Source organism: Bufo gargarizans, chromosome 6 (genome assembly GCF_014858855.1).
Source record: "Bufo gargarizans isolate SCDJY-AF-19 chromosome 6, ASM1485885v1, whole genome shotgun sequence".
NCBI lineage: Eukaryota > Metazoa > Chordata > Amphibia > Anura > Bufonidae > Bufo > Bufo gargarizans.
This window is the reverse complement of record NC_058085.1, coordinates 144,454,911-144,474,109: the sequence shown is the minus strand read 5'-3', so window position 1 is coordinate 144,474,109 and position 19,199 is coordinate 144,454,911.

The window sequence follows — 19,199 nt, the reverse complement described above, 5'->3', positions numbered from 1 at the left end:
CTATAGAGAACATTTGGCGCATCATAAAAAGGAAGGTGCAACAAAGAAGGCCCAAGATGATTGAACAGTTAGAGGCCTGTATTAGACAAGAATGGGAGAGCATTTATATTTCTAAACTTGAGAAACAGGTCTCCTCGGTCCCCAGACGTCTGTTGAGCATTGTAAGAAGAAGGGGAGATGCCACACAGTGGTGAAAATGGCCTTGTCCCAACTTTTTGGGGATTTGTTGACACCATGCAATTCTGATTCAACATATTTTTCCCTTAAAATGGTACATTTCTCAGTTTAAACTTTTGTTCCGTGATTTATGTTCTATTCTGAATAAAATATTAGAAGTTGGCACCTCCACATCATTGCATTGAGATTTTATTCACGATTTGTATAGTGTCCCAACTTTTTGGGAATCCAGTATGTAATAAATATAACAGAGAATAATGTGTAAATCCATATAGTGATAAACCTAAAACCAATAAAAAAAAATTCATATGTCAATTTAAATGTGATAAAAGCACTTGGCATATGCTGACCAAAAAAGACGAAAAACCAGTGGACTCATTGAGTCCATTTGGGCATAACTTATTAAGCTTCCAGATCCACTTGCACTCCAATTGTGCAAGTTTCTTAGAAGTATCTCCACCATGAATATTTTTCAAAATACAATCTATCCTCCGAACTTTCAGGACTTTTGGATCACAAGCATGATGAAGTTTGAAATGTCTTACAACAGGCTTCAAATTTACAGTATCTCTTTCCTCAGCAGCGGATAAAATGTCCCGAACATGTTCACGTACTCTAACCTTCAACTCCCTTGTGGTAAGGCCCACATAGATCTTTGGACAGGGACATGTAGCATAATAGACAGCTGCTGTACTGGAGAATGTCAACCGATGTGTTATTTGAAAGGTCTTCTTACCAGTAGAGTCGTGAAAATCTGTAGCCCTTTCCATATTGGAGCAAGCCATACATCTATCACATGGTAAAAAAAAAACATTTGGTTGGGGTCTGTGTCATATAACAACTCCTAACCAAATGATCTTTCAAGTTCCCAGATCTCCTTGCCATCACAGACGGTCCTGAAGCAATGTACTTCGCAATAACTGGATCCGCCAACAGGACCGGCGAAAACTTCTTCAAATAGGTTTTACTCTCGGGCCATCCAGAGTAGTAGTTTGTGATGCATCTTACTTTTTTTTGTGGTAGTTTGTGATGCATCTTACTTTATTATCACTCAACTTTGGTTTAACAGAAAAAAGAAGATCATGACAGTAACACAATTGTGCCCTCCTATGTGCTTCCTTAAAGGGAATCTGTCACTAGCAATTTAGCAACATTTTTTTTTCATGAATCCATGTTTAATAAAGTACCTTTTTTCCAGATGTCTTGTTCTTTTTATTGTCATTTCTTTAAAAAATCGATTCTTCTGATATGCAAATGATGCCGTAAGGAGCCCAGAGGGGCGTTATTCTTTCTCCACGGTGCCCAGGAACGCCCCTCTGAAGTGCCGTGCCCGCCTAAATGTGAAAACTAATAACTCCTCCAAGTTCAGCTAAATCGCCTCCCAGAGGCGCGGTTAAGTGCTCAACACCCCTCCCCAGCGCCGCGCTCTGCGGCAAACACCCAGATCCTCCTCTCGCCCGCATCCGAAATCCCGCGCAGGCGCAGTGCCGGCGATTGCCTGTGCTATGATAAGACGACTGACGGCACTGCGCCTGCGGATCGGGGTGTTTGCCGCAGAGCGCGGCGCTGGGGGGGGGGGTGTTGAGCACTTAGCAGCGCCTCTGGGAGGCAATTTAGCTGAACTTGGAGGCGTTATTAGTTTTCAAATTTAGGCGGGCACGGCACTTCAGAGGGGCGTTCCTGGGCACCGTGGAGAAAGAATAACGCCCCTCTGGGCTCCTTACGGCATCATTTGCATATCAGAAGAATCGATTTTTTTAAGAAATGACAAGACTCACAATAAAAAGAACAAGACATCTGGAAAAAAGGTACTTTATTAAACATGGATTCATGAAAAGATTTTTTTGCTAAATTGCTAGTGACAGATTCCCTTTAATGGACTGCTGACTGTATCCACGACTCAAAAAACTCTGCTTCAGATGATCCGCGTGTTGCTCAAACATGCGATCTGTGGAGCATGTCCTACGGGTCCGTAAAAACTGTCCAATCGGAATTAATCTAATCATCTGTGGGGAATGAGATGAAGAGGCATGTAAATAGGAACTCACGAAGGTTGGTTTCCTAAATACATTGGTCAGGATGGAATCATCAATCCCTCTCTGTACTTGCACGTCCAAAAATCCTATACTGTTCTTGTCAAATTTGTATGTCAATTTAATATTCCTAGAGTTGTTGTTCAACATAAGGAATAATTTCTGTAAATCACCAATACTCCCCTGCCAGATCATAAATACGTCATCGATGTACCATGCCCAAAGAATGGCTCAGCCCATTCATGCGCACCGATCTGACAGAAACAGATCATTCTCCCACAGCCCCAGGAACAGGTTAGCAAATGACAATGGTCCCTTGGAGCTGCAGGTAGAAGGACCTGTTAAGCGTGTGAGAACAAAAGTCAAAAGATCCAACAAGAAACCCCTTTTCCGATCGTCCACGTTTTCCCGTTTCAGAAAAAACTCTACCACTTGAATGCCATCCTGATGCTTAAAGCTGGTATACAGTGACTTAAGGTCACATGTTACTAGTAACATATCCTCTTCCAGATGAATCCCCTCAATGTTCTGTAAAAAATCTGTAGTGTCTTGTATAAAAGAGATGGAAGATTAGCACTATACCTTTTCATTGAGAATCTGAATATCGTCCCACCTACTCATTCAGGTTGCCACTACCCGAAATGATGGACCTACCTGGGGGTACTTTGGCATTCTTATTAGTGTTGGACGAGTATGCTCGGCTAAACACAAGTTCGGCTCGAGCATCGCTATGCCCAACACATCGGGAAGTTCGGCCGAACACCGCGTGTGCTCGAGCCAGTGTATTTACATGTAATTTTCTATTTCTGAAAAGTTTCTGCCAGGATTTGAACTCCCAATTCCTTGTACATTAGAGGAAAAGACCCAATCCACTTAGCTATAAAGCTGAATGCTAAACTGTGTCAGAAAAAAACTCATATTAATTATATTTCTGTGCTGGTAGCTGTATAGTGTAGTGGTTAACATCCTTGCCTGTATTGTACAAGGTTGGGAGTTTGAATCCCGGCAGAAACATTTCAGATATATATATATAGGAAAAAATAAATTTTTGTGTTTTTTTTGTATTGGACAAAGTAAATGTTCTTTATGAATCTTCACTTTTTATATATAGTGAGACAGTGACAGGTCTCACGCAAGGGTAGAGGCAAGGAAGGGGTGGATAGTTCAGTTCACATCCCTATTCCACCACAGGCGAGACCAGCTGGAAGTAATCAGGCTGGCACAAACCACCTCCCAGGGTGTCAGCAAGGGGGGAGTGTGTTACCTGTGGACAGAAACCTGGAGGCTCTGTCTGTGTGGTCTCAGCTGGGAAAGGCTGAGGGACCACAAGGCTGGTAAATAGCCTGGAGTTGGGTGATGAAGCGACGCCTGGGAGGGTCGCAGGGCTATAGTCAGGCGGACGACTAAGCCCCAATCCCCCACCATAAACACTGAACTGGAGACAGTGGGTGTACTGGACTCTGTACAGCAAGGAGGCCGTGGGAAATTGGCTGACAAAGCCGCATGGGTTCACATGGTGTGAACTGTGACTTAGGTGAGTCAGGAACTTCATGTTTAGTTAGAACCCAGCCGGGCAGGTGTTTATTTTGTATTATTTATGTTTGGTTTGCTGAGGCACAATAAATGCACTGTTTGGACCTGACACCTGGTGTCCTGAAGACGATACTTGTGAGACTGACCCCCCCCAAGTACAGCGATCCCTTACAATATACGTTTTTAATTATAATATATTTACATATATTATATATTTACTGTAGATATATAATGATAAAATATAAATATATAAATATATAATTTAGATAAACTTTATTCACCCATGTGGAGCAGTAGCAATGTTTCAGCTCACAACTGAGCCTTTCTCAAGCAAAGAAATACAAGCTTATGCCTTCATTAAATAGCACTCAAATAGTCAAGTGACCAATAGACATGCAGATCAAAAACATGTGACCAACTAACATGTGAAAACCATTTGCCTAATTGATATAATCGTATCATGTGAGCAATTACATATGCAAAATATCCTAACACTTAATACATAAGATTGCACAATTGTGTTACATACAACCACTTTAAATTTGATGGCATATTTACCATAGTGAGTATATCCATAACAACAGTGAATTAAATCATTTAAATCATTTACCATGCAGACGGAAAGGAAAAAGGTGTTTGACTATGTCCGACAATACGGCACGTCCAGTATTTACAATGTATCAGCATAGCTATCCCGGCCAATCAGAGCGGGATCCAACCTCCCAGATGGATCAACCCATCCAAAGTTGTGATCAGGTAAGGGGGACACCACACGTGAATGTGGTGTACCCCGAGCTATCCCACCATTTCGGTCCATAGATAGCCTAATGGGGATCTCCCATATATATTACTTGCTAGCAAACTGAGATTAATTTGACACAAAGTAGAAACGATTACACAGGAGAAAACATCCAGTTAATACACATGGAACACCGTGTACTGTCACATATGTTCAAGCTTCTATATTCGCCATCTTCGCATCAGTCTACATGGTATCTAAAAGGAGATATAAAAAAAAAAAGTTACTCATATGCTTGTAAATCTATAATCCACCTAAAACATATGTGACAGTACGCGGTGTTCCATGCGTATAGAATTAACTGGATGTTTTCTCCTGTGTAATCGTTTCCACTTTGTGTCAAATTAATGTGTCCCCCTTACCTGATCACAACTTTGGATGGATTGATCCATCCGGGAGGTTGGATCCCTCTGTGATTGGCCCGGATAGCTATGCTGATACATTGTAAATACTGGTACCCTTCCAGAAATAAAGATGGCACCTTTGACTTAATGTCACACTATGCGCATGCGCTGGTTTCCACGCAGGACACACAGCGGAGCCGGGTCACTGGCGATGTAGTGGAGCCGGGCTGCACATGCAACGTGGCGTGAGAGGTTTGTCTTTGACACTCTGTGGTATTTACAGTGCTAGTTACAGAAAAATGCCAGCTTTGGCCAGTATTCACATGGACGCGCGGAATTGTCGGACATAGTCAAACGCCTTTTTCCTTTCCGTCTACATGGTAAATGATTTTAATGATTTATACATTACTTATGAACCTCACAATGATTAAATTCACTGTTGTTTGAGTGCTATTTAATGAAGGCACAAGCTTGTATTTCTTTGCTTGAAAAAGGCTCAGTTGTGAGCTGAAACGTTGTTACTGCTCCACATGGGTGAATAAAGACATCACGTTTTTTTCAAGTCTTGGAGTGCTGTCCCATTTCATGCGTATATATATATATATATATATATATATATATATATATATAACTTGTAGAAAATGGACTGCACTCCAATTAAAAGTGAAAAATAGTGAACTTTTATTCACCCATATTGTGGCAACTTTTGCGACGTTTCGGCTCTGTGAGCCGAAACTTCGCAAAAGTTGCCACAATATGGGTGAATAAAAGTTCACTATTTTTTACTTTTAATTGGAGTGCAGTCCATTTTCTACAAGTTATATTATTGGGGTGTTGCCATGGCCCCTGTGGACACTGCACCTGCTTCCTGGTTGGTGCTCCCGCTGGACTCTTTCACGATATATATATATATATATAGTAGTAAGGTGCAGGGTCTGTCGTTGAAGGAAGGTACGTGTCACCGAGGTTCCCGACCTCGGTGAGATAAGAACCGGTAATTTTGTGTGTCAGCGGCAGCCAGTGCTCACTGACACTGTTTTACTTAGTGTGGCTGTAAAGCGAATCCGGTTCTTATTGGGAGCAGCCAAAGAGCAGGGTGGGTGGCTGTTCCCCACATCCAGGCCAGGTTTTCGGCTGGGTTTAAAAACCCAGCCAGCAGCTCAGCTGGGTGTGGTATGATCCTCCAAGTGATAGCTGAGTTGTGGGAGCTCTGTGTTTTTGGGAGCTGAGGAGATCCACCATACTGCAAGGCTGAGAGCTGCATGAGAGCCGCCTGCTGGGAGTCAGGCGCCCTAAAACCTGCTGTGGTCTGCCAGGTGATTTATGTTATTTTGGGAACTCTTGCTGTGTGAACTAACACCAGGACCCTGTAAAGCATTGTTTTTCTTGTCTGCCTTTTCTGTGTGAATAAACACTGGACTTTTGATTTTTTTCAACCGTGGTCTTGCCTCTGTACTGCGTCCGCTTACCCTGCCTACCAGAGCAAATCCCTACAATTGGTAGCTTGAAGCGGGCAAGCTCAGTGAGGCTGGCGTAATCGCTAAAATATTTTGGGTGTATGTCGTATTATCAAACCTGCTAGATTTAAACCTGTGTCACGTGACAAAATGGAGGCTGTTTTGAAGGCCCTCATTGAGGCTAATCTGCAGCAGCGAGAGACCAACCTGCAGCAATGCAAGGCTAATAAGAAGCAGAAAGAGACCAACCAGTTTCTGCTACAACATGTGATGGCTTTGCAAACAGCAGGAGCAACCCCAAGCGTCCACGATGCCCGGAAAGCAGTCCGTGCAGCGATCCCTAAGATGACACCCACAAATGATATCGAAACATACCTGGCGATGTATGAGAAAGTGGCCACCAGGGAAAAGCTGCCCCCGGACCAGTGGGCTGAGGTCGTTGCTCCTTTCCTGGCATCAGAGTCTCAGCAAGTGTATTTCTATTTGCCGGACGATCAAGCGGCTGACTACCCAAAGGTAAAGGGGGACATTTTGGGAAGACTGGGGGTGAATGTGCTGGCCCTGGCCCAGCGGGTGCATCAGTGGGAGTTCAACCCTGGCTGAGCACGTGAGAACCCATTATTATAACCTGGTCAACCTGTTGCAAAAGTGGCTACAACCTGATGTGATGAGCCCCACTGCTATACTGGACCGGTTGCTATCAGACAGGTTCTGGAGGGCTCTGCCACCCCCTCTCCAGCAATGGATTGGCCAGGTCTCTCCAGGTAAAGCACTGCAGATGGTCGACTTGGTGGAGCACTATGAGGCTACCCGGAACTTACAGGGGGGTTCTTTTGGGAGGGGGGCACTCAAATCCCGTGTCCCTCCGCCCCAGGACTCGGTGACTGGTGCCCACCAAACCTGCCCGGGTCTTCAATGGTCTTCTGGCGGTGTCGGGAGCCTGGCCATGTTCAAGCGGACTGCCCACAGCAGGGGGAACCCATGGACACGAACTATGGCTTCCGTCAATCATTAGATGCCAGGAAACTGTGTGCCATGGGTGCTCTGGAGTCTCTAAACCACCTGTGCCAGGTGGAGGTGGGAGACACTCCAGCGGAGGCTCTGTTGGAGTCTGGTGACCCTGGTATAAGGGCTTCCCTGGTACGCTCTGCTGAGTACACTGGCCGTAAGGTCGGAGTCATGTGTATGCATGGGGACTTAAAAGACTACCCTACTGCTATGGTGTCTCTGTCTGCGGTTTCTGGCAGGTGGACCCACAAGGTGGCTGTCGCAACCAACCTACACTATGAACTTATAATAGGGAGAGACTTCCCAGGCTTCCTGGTACTCAGGCCGGTTATGAGAGTGACTGATACCCATGAGACAGGGGTAACCTTAGCAAAATGGTCCGACTCAGGGGGGAGACCAGAACCCTGGGAACCTGAGTCCGAAGGGCCAGCGGTAGGGGTGACTGCCACTTTGGTGGAAGAGGGAGAGACAACCCCCCTCTAAGTGTGATGGTGGGAGACATGGAGGACTTGCCACCGGGTCCTGAGCTGGCAGACCTCAATGTCTCTGGGGATAACTTTGGTACCGCCCAGAAACGGGACCCAACCCTATCCCGAGCCTGGGAAAATGAATTAATAGGAGATGGTGAACCACAACAACCAGGGGCAGAGTCGGTGTTCCCCCATTTTGTGGTTCATCTGGATATGTTGTATCGGGTAAATCAGCTGAGAGGTGAATCCATTGAACAGTACAGATGGCCTTGCGGTTCGCCCGGCGGTCGTTTCACAGCGAACTTTGTGTGTTCGCAATTCACCGAACATGCAAACATATGGAGAAATTTGCACCCACCATATTATTTTACATTATGAAGAACTTTGACCCATGACACATCCATCAGGTGGTACAGGACAGCCAATTAAGACATTTCAGCACATGGACATACCTTATAAATAAACCTGATCTGGCCACCATTTTACATTCAGTGTTTTGCCAGTGTAGGGAGAGGTTGCTGTGTGGAGCAGGGACACGCTGTTAGGGACACCAAACGCTAGCTAATAGGGCCACAAAAGTCATTTTAAGGACTAGTATAGGTGTGCTATCTATATGTGTGATACACAGAGGGGTGCGATACACTTATACTTTTATAATGAGTCAAAAACACATAGATCTATATAGTGATCACCTGGAAGTCAGGGGTCTAGGGGCCTAGGGGCTAAGGGCTTACTAGGGCCATTTTTATATAGGGTAAGGTTCCGGATGGGGTCGCTCTTATCAGGGCGGGTGGTCTGTGGTTAGGCTATCAGGGCCAGAATAGCACCCCCCTGTCGGGCAATATCAGGGACAGTTCTTTGCCCACCCTGTCCTTCAATACCACATAATCATCTAGCCCAGGGATAGATGTTTTTTGCTTTCCCTCTGGGATTCATGGATGTGCACTGGAACCCCCCGGATTGTGGTAGGACATATGGTTTCTGATTTGGTGCTGCCGAGCACCTGATTTAGTGCCTCGAGCACTTGTTATTACCTACCACATCTATGCTTTTTGCTTAAAGGGGTTCTGCACTTTGTTTTAATTGATGATCTATCCTCTGGATAGATCATCAGCATCTGATTGGTGGGGGGTCCGATCAGCTGTTTGAGATGGTAGCGGCGCTTCAGCAGCGGCGCGGCCTTCTTGCTGTTTACCGCTGGCCCAGTGACGTCACGACTAGTATCAACTAACGTGGGCAGGGATAAGCTCTGTTCACTTGAATGGAGCTTAGACCCGCCCACGCTAGTTGATACTAGTCGTGACATCACTGGACCAGCGATAAACAGTGAGAAGGCCGTGCCGCTGCTGGAGCGCCGCTGCCTTCTCAAACAGCTGATCAACGAGGGTCCCGGGTGTCGGACCCCCGCCAATCAGATGCTGATGATCTATCCAGAGGATAGATCATCAGTTAAAACAAAGTACAGAACCCCTTTAACTTTAATAATTTAATTTATTTTCATTTTGAGGGATATCTTTTCCATTCACACGTCCGCAAAATGGGTCTGCATCCGTTCCGCAATTTTGTGGAACGGGTGCAGACCCATTCATGTTCAATGGGGCTGGAATGTGCTGTCCGCATCCGCATTTGCGGATCCACATCCACATTTGCGGATCTGCACTTCCGCATCTGTGCTTCCGTTTCCGCTAAAAAATAGAACATGTCCTATTCTTGTCCACAATTGCAGACAAGATTAGGTATTTTCTATTATAGTACCGGTGATGTGCGCTCTACAAATTGCGGAATGCACATTGCCGGCCTCCGTGTTTTGCGGATCCTCAAAACACTTACGGACGTGTGAATGGACCCTCATAGTAAAATAATTAAAGGTTACATTTTATCTTTTATATATATTCTAATGCAGGCATGCTCAACCTGCGGCCCTCCAGCTGTTGCAAAACTACAACTCCCAGCATGCTCGAACAGCCTACAGCTATCAGACTACAGCAGGGCATTGTGGGAGTTGTAGTTTTGCAACAGCTGGAGGGCCGCAGGTTGAGCATGCCTGTTCTAATGGATTGCCTTCCTTGCACAATGTTATAATATACTTTCTATGTTAGAAAGTATATTATATAGTGCATTTGTATTGAGCGGCAGTTGAGTGCGGTTCTGCTGCGATACTGCAGGTATATAGAGGGACAAGCGTTATTGGAACAAATAATTTCTACTGGTGTAATATACCAGTCACCATTTCCCAAAATTCACCAGTTATGCCCTCAATAGCCCCCCTTTTTTTAGGCCAATCAGGGGTGCAGTTAAGGGACAGGGAGAAATGGGCCTATTCAATAAAAAAATACAGCAGAAAAAGGTAGCTACTGAAGTGGAGGCAATTGATACACAGTCCCAAATTGGACTGGTTTGCTGTGGTGTGATTAGTGGTATGGTGGCACTTGATGCTTCGAGTACAACTCAGGTCATAAATTTATCCCCTAAAAATCTCTTGAAGTCACAAATTGATTTATTATGTAGAGGCCTTACATTCACGCCAGTACCTCAGTGTGACAAATTTAATTGGGTTTAACACAGGATTCACACAAATTTAATTCAGCAGGAACAGAGGGCACTTCAGACTTTGGGGAGTTTACATGCAGAAAGTGAAGGTACCTGTACTATAGTTGAACCCCCATTAACTAACTTGAACCTCGATTCAAGTGGACTCCAGCGTTCTCTCAGTATAAAAATATAGAGACCTTTGTGGATCTGGTCACTGAAGAAATTAGAACTGTTAAAATAAATAAACTGGGAGGTTCCATTAATCTAAACAGCGAAGAATTACCGTAGCTGCTTTAGAATTTTTAAAAAAGGATATTGAAATTGTGATTAACTCCTTCACGCCCACAATCCGTCTATATACGTGAAAGCTGCACATACCCCGTGCAGCTACCATGTGTATAGACGTCAGGCAGTTCTTTAATCCAAGCGCTGCAAAGCGATTGGATTAAAGCTTCTGCCCCTGCCCTGCTGCTGTCACGGACAGCATACAGTCTAGTAATGCCGGCAAGGGACCAATCAGAGTGGTCGCTTGCCGGCAATCGATCCGATTGGTTAGTCTGTGCAGCCTAACCAATCGGATCGTGGCAGTGTTAAAATGCCGGTTTCAGGCTCTGATCTGCACTCTGCAGATCAGAACCTGAAATCAGGTAATGTGTAATGAAGCCCCCCGTTCTGTGCCCCCGATCTTTGCCCCCTTCCTGTGCGCCACCAACACCCCCACCCGTCCTGTAAGTCCTGCCTCCGATGCGATCCCCGCCCCCCCATCCATGTATTGTACCCCTGATGCGGTCCGCCCCATGCATGCATCCAACTTCCAAATGTGCCCCCTCCTGCTGGCCATGCCCTCCCTTTACAGCGCTGCCCCATTTGTGCCTCCTGCCGCCGATGCGGTCCCCCTGCTTTATTTGATGTCGGCGGCTCCATTCCTGAGCTGCCGACATCAGCAGCGAGTGTCAGCTCTATGCTCTTACCATTGGGGCTGCCACGCTGTGATGGCAGCGCCCGATGGTTGCCATGGCAACCGGACACTTTGCAAAAGCGCCCTGTGTTGCCATCTACAGGACATTTGATAGTATTGTACTTTGTAATGCAAAAGCATTGCAAAGTATACTACAGCCATCAGCCCCACTGGATCTTCAAGATCCAAGTGGGACTTGATAAAAAAAAAAAAGTGAAAATATTAAAAGTTAAAATAAATAAAAATGTAATTTAAAAAAATAAATTCCCTTTTCCTATAAAAAATGAAAAAGAAAAAACTACACATATTAGGTATCACCGCGTCCGTAATGACAGTCTTTATAAATATATCACATGATCGACCCCGTCCAAAAATCGCCATAAAAATAAAAAATAAAAACTGTGTCGAAAAAAGCTATTTTTGTCACCTTTACACCACAAAAAGTGCAACACCGAGCGCTCAAAAAGGCATTTGTCCCAAAAAAGGGTACCAATAAAACCTTCACCTCATCCCACCAAAAATGATACCCTATTTAAGACAATCGCCCAAAAAATTCAAAAGCTATGGCTCTCCGACTGTGGAAACACTAAAAGCATAATTTTTTTTGTTTCAAAAATGCTATTATTGTGTAAAACTTAAATAAATAAGAAAAAGTTGACATATTGGGTATCTCCACGTCCGTAACGAACTGCTCTATAAAACTGTATGACCTAACCACTCAGATGAACGCTGTAAAAAAGAAATAAATAAAAACTGTTCCAAAACAGCAAATTTTTTGGTAATAAAGTGTAATAATGAATGATCAAAAAATCCTATGTACCCAAAAATGGTACAATATTAATTATACCAACACACAATGTTGAATGTGTAGCGGTATATAGTCACACCCAAATTAAAGCAGAGTTATTTTTGTGAATAGGGAATGTTAAAACATAACGTTTACTAGATCATTTAAAATATAGATACCACTGGGTCAGAGACAACAAATTACATGTACTTCCACTGATATATATCTCACGTTTAGGTAGATAAATGGGTGGGTCTTACCACGGTCCTGGCAATTGGTGGTGACCGGAACCTGCGTGACCAAGGTGCTGGTGTCTGACGGCAGTATTGGCACTCCTATTGTGTCTTTCCTACCTATAAGAGGGCTGGGGGCTACTCTGAACACCTGCCTAGCACACATGGAGCACCCGCCCCGACAAGGGCAACCCCATACCGAATGTTTCCCTCAGTATGGGCCTAGTACTGTACTTAACCCTAATTACAAAGCCCTACATGCCATGTTTCAGTCTTGCTTTTCAGACCTCATCAGGGGACTTCACAGAAGTATTCAGGGATAACTAGAAACAAATTACAAACATACACTAAATATAGGTCACATAGACTACTGAGTGCCAACTGTTAATAAGTTTGGTGGGGACTCAGATTATTTACTGAAAGAAGAAGGTCGTTTTTAGCCTCATACTTTCACTCTGGATATTTGAATGAATCGTATCCATGCCATAACATGAGAAGTGTCCCATGTAAGCTGTGCCTCACCTCAAACAGTGGTGATTTGGGTGATGTCCACCTCCTTATATTACCCCACCTCCCAGTGAGTGTACGCCCCCCTGATTACCTGTCTCACCTGTCCGCAGCGGCCACAGCGTCTGTAATAGCCTGTGGAACGCACGTGGCTCGCGTGCGTTCCACCGGACCGGAAGCTGGCATTACATGGTGCGTGCTAACCGGAAGTGAGGTAAGGACCTGCATCTGAGCATCACCAGTTAGTTGGCAACCACCAGGCTCACATCCGCATGGCTCGTGCACTGCAAATGATAACTTGCCTGCTGTTTTGTTGATGCTGAATCGCAAATATGGACATTAATCTGACAGAATGGCCAAACACATACCTAGATATCCGGCATAATTACACCGGCGAAACCAAGGGAAAACTATTTTTGTTATTGCTGGCAGTGCCATATCAGTGATTCCTATTTATTCACTGCCTGGATCGTCCATCATGCTTAGCATGCGCATAAATGAGCTGTGCAAATTTAGAGAGGCTAGAACAGTTAAATACCCTCTCTTATGGATAGGCAAAGTCCGCTGCGCTGCATTTAATATACCCTAGGGTCATATAAAGCAGCTATAATTCTGTTGCTCGTTTAGACCGGAGGGGTGGACCGTCTTCAGATAGAAGATCCACTTCGCTTCACATTGAAGGATCCTCCTGTCCACATCCCCCCCCCCCCCCGGCTATTTCCTGGCTTGATTCTTTCAATCCCCATAAAGGAGAGACAGTCAGGCCTTCCGTCGTGTTCAGTGTTAACATGTCGTGACACTGGTGTATCTCTATTATTTTTAATGTCACCGACGTGCTCTCCTATCCTCCTCCTTAGTTCTCTGATTGTCTTACCGACATATTCTTTTCCACAAACGCATGTAATTTTGTAGATTACTCCCATACTTCTGCAGTTGATAAAATCATTTACTGTGTATATTTTACCTGTGTTATTACTCCTGAATGTTTTTGTCTTGGTCATAAAGGGGCACGCCACGCATCCTCCACATTTATAATTGCCACTAATGCCTCTTTCGAGCTATGTTTTTTTGGAGGCCTCTGGTGTATAGTGGCTAAGCACCATAAGGTCACGGATACTTCTACTGCGCCTGTAGGTGATGCTGGGGTGCTCCTTTATGACCTTACAAATATCTTGGTCCATCTCTGATTGCGGAGGAACAACCATTGTACGTGCTGAGACGGCTCTCCCTGTTTTCCTTACAGCCATGGGGGCTTCCTTTCGAGGGGTTAGAAGTGACACTCTATCCCTACTGAGGGCCATCTGGTACGCTGGTGTCAATACACCTGCCGGGTAACCCTCATGCTGCGGCCACCTCCAGACTCGGTCATTGAGCTACTTGTCGGGTGACATTAACCAATTTTTGGCTGTGATATACCCCTGCTCTACCTAGTGGACAAGGAAATACATTTCACTAATTTGTCTGTTACATTCTTGGGTGACATTTTTACAATTTTTGCCATGAATAAACCCCTGCTCTGCATAGGTGACAGGGACCGAAATTTTTAAAAATCATCTGTTCCATTGGTGGGTGACATTAGCCCATTTCTGGCAATGAAAAACCCCTGCTCTGCATAGGTGACAAGGAATTACATTTCTAAAATTAGTTTTTAATTGACGCACACCCCCTCCTTTCATTCGATGTTTCAAATTTAACAACTTGTCCCACATTTCTGCTCGATCACATTGGAGCTATTGATCTCCCTTGGATGTGGTATCTCTTTCTCACGCTCCCTCTTTGGCGTGGAACCCTGATTCGCCGTTAACCATGATCAACATGGTAGGCGCAGAAAAGAACATCCAAAGTTGATAGAGAAGATATCCAAATGGATCGTGGCTGTCACGGGGACGTGCGATCAGGCAGAAGTTATCTAGAGTCAACAAAGCGGCAGCAGGGCCTCTCCTGTCTAACTTTCCAAATCCTAAATACCCCAGTGACATTCCCTATAATTTTTTATTAATCATTCCAATAACAAGGGATCTATTATTATTTATCGTCACTACCTCGCCAAGTCGGGATTGGGTATTGCCAGGCGCCCCCTCCTTTACGTGAAAGCTTTGGCTTCAATAATTTGTCCCATATTTCAGCTTGATCACATTGCAGCCATTGACCTCCCTTGGCTGTGGTCTCCCTTTCTCATGCTCCTTCTCTGGCGTGGAACCCTGATTCGCCGCTAACCGTGATCAACATGGTAGGCGCAGAAAAGAACATCGAAAGTTGATAAAGCAGATATCCAATTGGATCGTGGACATCACGGGGACGTGCGACATGGTGGAGCAGTATGTGTGCACACTCCTACACGTACTGACTGATGGGTCTGCCCCTTCAATTTCTGGGTCTCCAAATTGGGGATATGGCCTGAGCTTGCACTTTACACCTTGGAGGTGCTGGCCTGTGTATTGTCTGAACATTTGTTTAGCACGGCTGGAGGGGGTTATAAGGTAATATTTCCCAATGTTTTGGGGTTTACCCTAATTTAGACAAAAAATATATATAAAACCAAAAAGCAGTGTAGGCTACCTCCTCATCCTCCACCACCGCTTTTACCTACACTGCCACATCCACCTACACTGCCTCATCCACCGCCTCCTCAACCTCCTACTCCATATGGACCTCGTCCTCCAAGATCAAGATTTATTATTTTTCATTTTTACATAGTTTGTTATTTTAAGTCATTTCCCATCCACATTTGTTTGCAGAGCACTTGCCATGCTTTTAACTACATTGTGCTGCCACTTACAGCCCTCTAGCCCTTTCCATGACTTTTTTAGAGGCATTTTAGTGCTCAAAAGTTCGGGTCCCCATTGACTTCAATGGGGTTCGGGCTCAGGGTCAAGTTCGGGTCAAATTCGGGTCCCGAACTCAAACTTTTTTGTGAATTTCGGCTGAACCCATCGAACCCGAACATCCAGGTGTCCGCTCATCTCTACCCAGAACCAATTCGACATGCCAGGTGAGACATTGCCATGCTGTGCTGCGGCTGTTGTGCCTGGAAGCCAAAAGCCACACCGGTGCTGCACTGCTTTAGCTCTGCAGTCACAGGCTGTTCAGTGGCTATCCTGCTCAATTTGACAGTTGGTAAAGTGGTGTGCGACAATGGTTTCAATCTGCTGAGCGCGCTGAAACAGGGAAAAATGACACACATCATGAATTTAGTCGTGCAGCAATTCGTTGCCAAATACCCCAGGGTCCAGGACGTCTTGCGGCAGGCCAGGAAAATCTCTGGCCATTTTAGAAGATCTTACCCTGCCATGGCTCATCTTGCTGACATTCAGTGGCGACACCACTTGCCTGTCAGACATCTGATTTGTGACAGCCCGACGCGCTGGAACTACACCTTGTATATGCTTGATGTGCTGCTCCAGCAGAAACGTGCCATTAACAACTACCTGTACGAACTCTGCTGCAGGACAGATTCTGTGGAGCTTGGTTTCTTTTAACCGCGCCAGTGACTGCTCATGCACGACTCATGCAGACTTCTGCGGCCATTTGATGAAATCACCAAACTTGTCAGTCGCAGCCAGGACACCATCAGTGACATCATACCTTACGCCTTCTTTCTGGAGCATGCATTGCGTCGTGTCATTGATCAAGCCATCGAGGAGCAGGAGCTGGAAGATGAGAAAGTCGCAATGCTGAATGAATTCCCAGGGGGGCTACTCCATCTTAAACCCCCGGTACAAACACAAAATGGCGGACATGTTACCAGCATCACAGAGGGCTGTCAGAATGCAGCATTTCCAGGCCTTGCTGCGTGAGTTGCTGCATTCTGCTGTTGCGGGCACTGGCAGAGGAATTTCCACCCACAGCGAAACAGGTGCGGGTACCAATCCTACCACTCCTGTGGACGGTTGAAAGATGTGTTGGTCACTTCGGATATGAAATCATTCTTGCAGCCGCCCTACAGATCCAGCCTCAGGGAATGCCTAGATCAACAGGTGTCCGACTACATCAGGTCAACGGCCAATGTGGATGTTTTGAGAAGCGAGGAACTCCTTGACTACTGGGTAAGCAGGCTTGACCTGTGGCCAGAGCTGGCACAATTTTCCATGGAACTCTTGGCTTGCCCCTCGTTGAGTGTCCTGTCCGAAAGGACGTTTAGCACAGCAGGGGGGATAGTGACCAGTTAGCACACTTGCCTAGCTCACGACACTGTGGACTATCTCACATTTAAAAAAATGAATGAGGCATGGATCTCTGAGGAATTTAACACCTGTGATGACCACGTGTAAATGAATTTCCTCATGCCAGCCCACACATATCTGCCACCACCCAGAACCAAGAATGGTCATTGCCTTATGTATATGCAGCGGCACAAAAGGCCTTTTATGTCAGGTGAATGCCTTATTTTTGGGGCCTGTACTGGCCGACAGTTACATATTTATCCTGTGACCACCTAATGTACCTCCAGCCACAGAATCCAAAGTTCTTTGCTGTCAGGTGAATGCCTATTGGCTAATTTTTGGGGCCTGTACTGGCCGACAGTTACATATTTATCCTGTGACCGCCTAATGTACCTCTAGCTACAGAATCCGAAGTTCTTTGCTGTCAGGTGAATGCCTATTGGCTAATTTTGGGGGCCTGTACTGGCCGACATTTACATATTAATCCTGTGACCGCCTAATGCACCTCCAGCCACAGAATTCACAGTTCTTTGCCGTCAAGTGAATGCCTATTGCCAAATTTGTGGGGCCTTTACTGGCTGACAGTTACATTTTTATCCCGTGGAACAAGAAATCCCAGCAGCTGTGTCTTTGCAAATAGATTTCTTTATTTCATTTCAGGTTCCAGAAAGTGTCCTATAACCAGGACGCGTTTTGGCGTACAAGCCTTTCTCAACAAGTACATCCAACAAAAAATCACAAGCTATATATGTAACAAGTACCCACAAGGACGTACTCACTCGAAGTGGGTGATATTTACAAATATGTCAATCAAATAACAGCTACAAATATCAGACATTTTGCAGGGGTTCTACCTTGTTGGGGAGTCTATATATCTTCTTCATAAGGTAGTGATCTAAAAAGGATACATAAAAGTATATTGATTGCGTATACACATATACACACACATCATAAATGCATGACCTCAATCTCTATTTAGGCCCCTTGGGTGCAGTGTATCAAGGGTGTGTATCCAAAAGGCCTCCCATTTAAAGAGAAGTCTCTTAATGTCCCCACCTCTCCTTGGTCTCCTTACCTGCTACAAGACTTGAAACCGTAGTTGTGCTACAGTATGTTTCAATTTGTCAAAATGGTTGGGGATTGGCAACATTAGATCTTTTTCCTAATATCAGACTTTTGTTTTCTGATACGGTCCCTCACTGCCTGCATTGTCTCACCCACATATAGCAAGCCACAGGGGCATTTAATAAGGTATATTGCATTCATTGATTCACAAGTAAAGAAACCCTTTACTCCAAAGCTTTTGCCCGTGTGTGGATGATGGAATGAAGAACCTTTAATTATGTGGGAACATTGGAGACAATCCAGGCAGGGAAACGTACCCATTTGCAGTGTGGATATCCGCTGTTGTTTTAACATTAATTTAGTACTATCCAAATCTGCATGGACTACTTTATCTTGGTAATTCCTTACGATAAAGATCTGTGGACAGATTCCCTTTTTGGTCCTTGATAACTCTCGTGTCCAGGAAGCTCACCATGTTAGTGTCAGATGTAACTATAAATTGCAGGCCATCAAACATTGTATTCAAATAATTCATAAAATCCAATAGGGTCTCACGTGGCCCCGCCCATATGCAAAAGATGTCATCAATAAATCTTTTCCAGACAATTACATTATTGCGGTGTAGCTGTCACGGCTGAGGATGGGGAAAACCCTCAGCCGTGCGATGCCGAAAGATGGTCGCTGCTCGACCAGGACAACAGGATTAGGGAGCAGGTCACCTCCTGTCGCGTCCCTAACCTGACCCTAACTCCTAGCTGCATGGGCTAGGGCTACCTTTAAGGTAGGAGGACCCATGCTCAGGAACCTCGGATCACTAACTCACCCTCTGACCGGTCCCTGGACTAGGAGTCAGGGTAAGACGGCCTGTTCCTACTGGACACGGAGGAACAGGGGTCTCACTGGCCAAGCTGCAGGGAAAAGGGGAACACCAACAGTCTTATGGATATGGCAGGTGAACAGCACTAGTTCCACCTACCTGCCACAGCCTTGCTGACTGGATCCCTGTGCTGGCAAGCTGATTTCCACACAACCTGAGATGAACCCAGCAACCACACATCTACGCACAGGAACCCAGATCCATAAGCTGCAAAAAAGAAGCATAAAAGACAAACACATCTTCTAAACACCAAACG